This window comes from Asparagus officinalis, chromosome 3, assembly GCF_001876935.1.
Source record: "Asparagus officinalis chromosome 3, Aspof.V1, whole genome shotgun sequence".
In the NCBI taxonomy this organism is placed as follows: domain Eukaryota; kingdom Viridiplantae; phylum Streptophyta; class Magnoliopsida; order Asparagales; family Asparagaceae; genus Asparagus; species Asparagus officinalis.
In genome coordinates this window covers 7,175,974-7,184,916 of record NC_033796.1, presented here as the reverse complement: position 1 = coordinate 7,184,916, position 8,943 = coordinate 7,175,974, and the positions used below count along the sequence as shown (strand labels likewise).

At 38.3% G+C, this 8,943-nt stretch overlaps 1 long non-coding RNA gene across 1 annotated transcript; it reads right to left on the bottom strand.

Annotated features, from left to right (window-relative positions):
- On the bottom strand, positions 4,017–5,955 carry LOC109832051. The gene is made up of 2 exons (XR_002244621.1): positions 5,587–5,955; positions 4,017–4,332 (listed from the first exon to the last, which is right to left on the bottom strand). It is a non-coding gene; the product is annotated as an uncharacterized LOC109832051 (long non-coding RNA).

The window sequence follows — 8,943 nt, the reverse complement described above, 5'->3', positions numbered from 1 at the left end:
CTTATTGCGAGACGTTAGTCCAAACTGTCGGTTCATATGTGGTAGAAACAAGCTGGACTAGTTGATGAGCTCGGGTGGAGCCGGTGACCCATACTATATATATTTCATATATCCACTTATGCCTAGGTGAGCTAACTTACCCGCTTCTCTATTATGCACGATGCTCCTGATGAGTTACAGCTTGGTTAGGCCCTGACGTTTTAGCTCTTATTAAGTCAACTCACTGTATTATTGGGGCGGTATTAAATAAACAGTGTAGTACCTTTGAGACTTACCTACGTGAGAGGAATCGTGATGGCCGCCGCGGTTGCGCGGGGGCTGGACTAAACTAACCCTAGAAACTCTCATGAGTCGTTTATTGTGAGCATGGCTTTCTTTAACGCTCAACCCGCTTTGCTCAATAGATGAAGGTTGATCTGTGTGTGTTTTTTGTCAATCAACCTGATTCAAAGGCCTAATCAAGGGCCTTTAGTCCATTTTATGTCCCTCAGCGTGGCCCGACAAACTCACTAAGGAACAGGTTCCAAAGCCGGAAAGCTACCTTTTCCCGAATTTCACGATACAAAATGTTGCCAACCGTAGCTATTATATATATATACTAATTATTACTACTATATATTACATATATTACTAGTATATATATATATATATATACTATATATATATATATAATATACTATACTGATAGTAGTATATATATTTATATACGTATATAGTTTTACTAAGTTGTTTGTCAATATTGCCTTTTGCGGCGGGGACTGCTTTAGGCATTTTCTGTAAGGAAAAGGCAAGTTGCTGAATAGTCCCACATTTGGAAGTTGCAAGAGAAGTTCAAGCTGTTTATAATGGTTCACTTCCCTATGCGGCTGATGGAGTATGTTTTGGGCGCTATTAGTGTTTGTGTCTTTTCTCCACACACGCCGCGCGCGTACGCACGCCACGCCTCGCCTCCCGGCCTTCGCCTCGCCTCGCCACGACACGACGCGCGCGCCACGCCACGCCCGCCACCGCTCACGTCGGCGTTTGCTTCTCCAAGCTTTTATTTTTGTAACTGGCAGCATTTATTATGTAACCGCAGCATTTTATTATGTAAACGCGCCCGTCGATTTGACGCCAACGCGACGGGAGATTTCAGCATCGGTTACGTGCGTTCACTGAGCTATTATAGGAGGCAGAGTTCATTCGGGAAAACACACAGAGAATTCACAAAGATTTCTAGCCTCCCTCTTCCTCTTTCTAGCTACTCTTAGTACTGAAAGATTTTCGGCTACATATTTTCTTTGAGGATTATTTCTTGGGCAATCATTCTTCATTCTGAAGCAGAAAGCTCTGCCCTACTCGCGCCGCGAGTAGAGAGGCGCGTTTCCGGGGGCTTTTACCGCTAGGGGGGACGGATCATTTACTACGCTCATAGTTGGCGACTAGGCGGGTCTCTTATCTCCTAGGCTATGTGATCACTGCTGCATACCCGTCCCCCCCCCCCCTCCCTCCCCCCCCTCCCCCCCCCCCTCCCGTTCAGGCCTGTTTTTTCATAACTCATTTATTTTCAGTTAAACTAATATTGTTTATTTTGATAGCAGATATGCCATCAACCACAGAACAAGTGTTTCCTCTGTTAATCCTTAAATTAGGATAGAATCGTACCAAAATCAATCGGGAACGGTGGCATGACATATTGTCTCATGTTTACCCTGTGATAACGCAGAGCTTATCCTGGCCACATATTCTCGTCAATCCTTACATCACGTCGTCCCGTGTGCTGTCCGGTGGTTGCGGTTTGATTTTACTTGAGAGCTCATAATTGTCAGGTTACTACAAGATCTGACAGAATCAATTCTTTTATGATATATATATAAAAAAAAAATTTATGGCTGTTAGAATACACGTCATTGTCACCTTACCGGCGAAACAAAAAAGTTTTTTCTTTTTGGGACCGTTTAGTTGATAGCCAGTGGTAGAAGTAACCAATAAATTAGATTTATTATGGAGTAGAATAAGAAAACTTTTATTCCTAAATTGACTCAATTTTAGCTATCTATTTTCGAGCTTTGAGGAGAGGAAAAAGATTCAAGAAGTAAAGATGACATGTATGTGTCGTGTTAGCTTTAAAGAAAGTACTGGAAGTAACTTTTCCAGAGAAGCAAACATATTTTTCTTCTCAAAAGTATCAGAAATAGCTCATACTTTTTTTCCTGCAGTTATTTCATAACTACTTCCGTGCAAATAAAAGGGCTAATGGATTCCCTTCTTGAAATGCTAATCCTGTGTGCCAACGTTCGTGCGATGGCCGTTGAAATCTTTGTCCATCAGCTAAAATTGGGAGTTTATCTCAGGATAAAAGAGTCTAAAAATCTTAACTCAAGAGGTCTATCTGCAGTAGTGAAACAATAGGGTAGTAAGCAACAATACTAAGACATGGTTTGGCAAGAGAGAAGGGACAAAACTAAAAACCATTTTTGGTAATGTGAGGTGAATTAAGAGACAATAAAAAAATGAAAGAGAATTAGACAAAGAAGAATTCCCCAAATTTTGGAGGATTTCCTTATCTTAGGGGGTGTTAGTCAATTGGAACATTTTCATGCAAAATTGGATAATTGTTAAAGTGGAATAATTTGTCACTAGTGGGATATTTTAGTGGGATAAATAGGAACAATTTTGTAAAACAGGATATTTTGATAAAATAACATGCGATAACTTTTTATAATCATGAAATATATATGTATGCATTTTGAATACATAAATACTATTTATGTATTTTAAACTTACTATTATTTATTATTTATTGATAATTACTTACAAGAATGTTCTTTACTATTAATTAAATAAATTTTGGTTAGACTATAAGATATTGACATTATTATTATAATAATGGTCTAATGATGGTGATAACCATAGTAGGAAAGAAGTAAAGAAAAAAAAATAAATATAAAAAATAAAAAAACAACAAAATAAACATGAGTTCTAGTTTTTTACCACCTAGTTCCAAACTAAAATTTGGAATAATTTGAGAGACTAGAACTCTCATTTTTGTATAGAAAAATAAAAAAGGGGATAGTTTTATATCATTATCCAATTCTAGTTTTGTTAGAGTTCTACTTAACTAACACTGTAAAATTTTGTTCTAGTTTTAGTTCTATGTGGCTAACACTTTAAAAATTTATCTCACATATTATCCCAGTTCCAATTTTAATTTCTAGGTGACTAACCCCCCCCCCCCCCCCCTTTTTTCCGACCAAACATGCATGAAAATTAAAAGAGATGTTCATCCCTCTACCTCATTTCATCTCATCTCACACGCACATTGCCTCTTCAAATTGAGAAAGTATATATTCAATAGAGACGATCCTTGACATTAAATATGTAATCAAAGAATGTCAACCATTGAATTTGTGTACGAACCCCGAAATCCAATGATCCAAGAACTGACATTCATGGTGCATATTTAGTGTCATGGACGTAGATGCACTTGGATACACTAGTAAAAAAACAAAGTATTCTAGACGGAATTTTTTTTATCTAGAATAGCCAAATTTTCGTCTAAATTGATCATCCTAGACAGAATTCCGTCTAGGATGTTGGTCTAGTAAGTTTCTGTCGAGAATGTGTCATTCTAGACAGAATTTTGTTTAGAAAAACCATCCTAGATAGAAATGCATCCTAGACGGAACAAAATACCATCTAGAATATTTCTAGACAAAAAAACAATCGTCTAGGATAATCCTAGATGGAAATTCTGTTTAAGATGTATCCTAGACATAAATTCCATCTAGGATATTCATCCTAAACGGAATTTCCGTCTAGGATCCTAAACGTAAATTCCGAAATTTCTGTCTAGGATGTAGTATTATATATATATATATAATATTTGCTCCTATACGACCACACTAATCCACTTGATTATCAACAATATCTGATTATAGACTCGAATACAATTCTCCTCAACAATAATACAAATTGTAAAACTTTATAAAAAATAAGTATATTATTGAATGTCACAAAAATCGAAAGTACAAGTATCAGTGTAATTCTCCTAACAATTAGAAAAAAGATAGCATACAATTTAATGTTCGCCAATATCGAAATAAAAAATCAGTACAATAACAAAAATTGTAAATTATTATGAAAAGTGAGTACAATTGCATGACTCATCTGCATCTCCTTCTCGAGAATCTCTAGCATTGTAAACCTTAACATTGACGGCAGCGGTGGAGTCGAAGAAGGGGGCGACAGGGAGGTGCTCGTGGCACATCTTCAAGAGCCTTTCTATGCTGGAACTTCACCGTGTTGCCTCTCCTTTAAGAGTTTCATCAGCAACCTATGTCCCATGTCAACCTTCAATTACACATTCTTATAAGTATAGCTAAAACTATGTTAGTATATATTTCAAATAATTATCCTATGATTTACACAAGCCATGGAAAATTCCAATAAATCTCTTAACGTAACATTTTTCTTTCTGATTTTTAATTTTTAGTCAAATAATCATTTGCAAGCTAATAGTCATATACATGTTTGTTCAAGAGTACAGATAGATCACATATCTTCTATATGGTCATAGTTTATTTCGTCTAAGTTAATTTCTCAGAAAATCAAATAGAAGAATTAAACTCTCATTTGTAAATTTTAAGAGACACTTATATGAATGCTGCCATTCATATAAGTGTTACAAAAAGCTATAAAGAGCACAAATAGCAATAAAGAGCTCGAAACATCCAGAAACATGGGCTGACAAACAAGTCTTATCTTATACTAGAAAATGAGATGTAAAGAACACAAATAGCAAAACAAAATGGGATGCAAAGAACACAAATAGACTATATTTCAGCCCATAATAACTGCAATTATCAAGCTGGCTGCATATATTTGTGCTCAATGCATCACTTTGGATATTTGTGTCTAGTTATGTTATATGTCACTCAATTAGGTCTAGAGAAGCTTGGATGCTAATAACCTCCATAACCATATCTACATCTCTGAACTCTGAGTTATCAAGTACACACTTGAGACTGACAAAGCCTTGCTCAACTTATCCTCCAACAAGGATCCTTTCTGCACTAAGCCTTCAAGATTTGCTGGCATACGGATTCACGAACAACATTGTCAGAAGCATGCAATTTACTTGACCAAAATACGAACAAGTGATTGTGTTCAAAAAAATATAGCTAATGCTGACTATTAGTAAATATATTTATGAGAAATTCAGACTATATTGTACACGTTAAGATGTTCCTGATTGGAACAGGAAAGGACATAGAAAATGCCTGCACGGACTGAGAATTTAGCCATTCAAACAACCACCTGCTACTGATTTCAATCCCTTCTGCGGAAATGTGGTAGCAATTTCCTTGAGAACGCGGAAATGTGTAAATTTTAAGATAACACGAGACATTTTTTTTTATGAATACACATAAATAACTGTGAGTGATTGTAATTCTATATTAAAAGAGGTAGTTATACAATAGAAAGGTATTATACAACTAAAAGAAACAAGTTGATAAACCTAGAAATCAAATTGAATTACTAAGAGACATTCTATCAAATAGTCAGCTTGCAACTCCTAAATTAACAAATAGGCAAAGAACTTACACAGTAATAAACCCAAAATCAAGGCGAACAGCTCCTTGGAAACAGGGTCGAGCTTCGGGTGAGCGATCATGGCGGAGCTAAGCTGCCCATCGAAATCGTACCCCCCGACGGTCCCGAGGTCGCTGGAGCCTGTATGCAGACTTGGTACGGGAGTTCGTCCTCTGACATCACCAGCATGCGGTCACTGAAGTAGATGAGGCCGGCGTTGGCGACGCCAGTCCCGTGCGAGGGGTCGACCAAGCCCAAGCCGAAGAGGCCCCTGGCGTAGAACAGGAGGAGCCTGGCGATCCCGTCGCCGTCGAAGAAGTGGTGTCCCGCAACGGGTTCGAACAGGGTTGGTGTCGTTGCCGACGTAGACGCTGTCGATGAAGGTGGGGATGCGGCCGGCGATGGAGAGGAGGGAAGCTCAAGGTTTGGAAGTTTTAGAGAGAGGGGGATGAAAATTTTGAGAGAGTTTTGTTGGGGAATTTAGTCTCCCCACCTATTATAATCTGCGCAACTCGGAAGCCAACCACAATCAAGAATAAATAAAATGCTCACAATCAAGAAGAAAGAACACCGAGATTTACGTAGTTCGGTCGACCAACTTCGACCTACGTCCACGGGCAACAATACGATAAATCGATTATGTATCAGGGAGAACTATAATTAGAACCACTCAACTCTCGTCTCTCAATCTCTCAACCTCACATACATAATCAACTCTCATATTATCTCCAAAGCCCTCTATTTACAATTTTTTGAACGGACAACGACTGCGAAACGCAAATCAACCTTGCTTGTCCTCCCAACTTAAGCCTAACAATAGCCCTCTACTTACGTAGTTCGGTGCACCTCTCCTACTCCACACTACGAGCCGGATGCCGCTATCTCCTCTATCACTTGACTTGGACTGAATATGAGCGCTCATCGTCTTCAAGTCTAATGTTACCATCTCCATCAGCATGTGTATCATTCAGTCGTTCCTGCTTGTAAGCTCCACCTAATATGGCACTGTCTACCTCGAGTATACACACCTACTAACTCCTGCTCCTGCAATAACTCCGAATAATTATATGCTGACAACTCTATTGCTAGAATCATGTCTGATTCTCTACACAAGTCTCATCCGTCGCATACTCGTTTTCTCTATCTGTCATCAGATCTGTCTGGGTACCACCATCAGAACTTTTCAGCACTTTCTAACTAATCTGAATAAAAACTAAAAAATCAAACTCTCCCATCGTGTTTGGAGCACTCCAAAACTTAGGAATCGACTTCTAGATCGCCAAAATCCACCATTGATTTAGCCATCTACTCACCAATAATTCTAGACCGTTTGATTTGGATTTAAGATAAATCCAACCAACCAAACGACAAATAGCAAAAGAGATGCACACCCGATCCTATCACGTGAACTTCTTCTGCTGCTATTGATTTCACCTGTCATTTTTCTTTTGCACGAAAATCCACACAAATAATCCAACTTCTTATTTCACGTGAACAGCTCACGTGCTCAACACCCACGTGAATGCAAAACACCAAACACCAAAATATGACCTAACACGAGATCCCCAACAACTCCTTTCCTTCTCATGCACGGAACCAGAAACCTACGAACTTATCCCTATCGCGGACTAAATCTAGAATTCTCACACGCCTGAGAACCGCTTGCGACGTCACCACTATGCAATCACCTGCAGTTAAGTTCTCTTGTCGCTGCTGATTGTTGTATCCTCGATTACGGAGATCTCATGAACCCTTGAACCTCGCTCTTACCGCCACTCGGCCTTCTTTTTCTTTTTCTTTTTTTTCTTCTTGATTCTTGTAACGTTGATATTCAATCTTGCACAACGTCATCTTCTATCTTGCGAACTCGCTCCCGGATCCATCAACATAGCTATGATACCACTTGTTGGAAAATTTTAGTCTCCCTATCTACTACAATCTGCGCAACTCGGAAGCCAACCACAATCAATAATAAAGAAAATGATCACAATCAAGAAGAAAGAACGCCGAGATTTATGTGGTTTGGTTGACCAACTTTGACCTACGTTCACGGGCAATAATACGAGAAATCCACTATGTATCAGAGATAACTACAAGAGGAACCACTCAACTCTCGTCTCTCAATCTCTCAACCTTAAATACATAATCAACTCTGATATTATCTCCAAAGCCCTCTCCTTACAATCTTTTGAACAGATAAAGACTGTGAAACCATCTCCTAATGATGTAATTTTTTGCACGGATAAAGATTGCGAAACTCCCGCCTCTCGCACAATATTCTTGAATCAGGTTACGCCCTTTGCTAACTCTAGATTACAAGAATATTGGTTCTCTCTGCTTGGTTTTTCCTCCAACAATGGAAGAATATATATAGGGAAACCAAAACTCTATCTTTGACCTAACTTCCTAATTAGAATAGGATTCAAAGGATTTGGATCCTCTCCACTACATAAAAGTAGTGAAGAGACCGCTACTTTTAATCTCAATCATTGATTATTTAGTGGGCGATTATGATACAATCTAAATCTAATATTTACCATACCCCCGTGTATTTCACTCATTCCTAATTTGCACTAAAAGAAAAAATCACAACCATCAACTAGATAATCAATGATTATGATTATGTAGTGGTCCCTCCACTATTTTTTTGTAGCGGAGAGGATCCGAATCTGGATTCAAACTCCTAATCATGATGAGACTCAATCTCCTAATCATGATAGATCTCCAACCCTATCTAATTCTCATGAATTTATACAAAAAATCAAAGACACAATCCTAACAAGTTTTTGATAAATAAGGGGGAAATATTTCGAGCCGCGAGAATTGGAATTTTGAAGCCCGCTCATGCCGAGAAAATGAAAATTAATATTTTTAATTTTTGGGTCACTTTCCATCTAGGAACCTACCATAGATAGAAATTCCGTCTAGAATAGCGGGGACCACAAATAATTAAAAATAGTTAATAAAATCTGTCTAGAATGCTCACATTCTGGAAGGAAAAAATTCTGTCTAGGATGCTCAGATTTCTACTAGTGATATTTTTCTCTCAAACCCCCTATCAAGCTAGAAGGGAGTCTACGTGCAATTAACTCTAATATTTACATATCTTAAAGCTATCTCATTTTGCATTTATTTATTCTAAGTTGCATTTTGCAAAAGTCTTCAACCTATCCCTTTCCTCTATTTCCGTCCTATAATCTCTCTCTCTCTCTCTCTCTCTCTCTCTCTCTCTCTCTCTCTCTCCTCCTCTCCTTCTATCTTAACCAACAACAACAAGCCATCACACACGATTTGATAAAAGATGGAAGACAAAGAAGCTACACCATCTTCATCGCCATCCTCCTCCTCCTCGTCCATCTGTTGCATGTG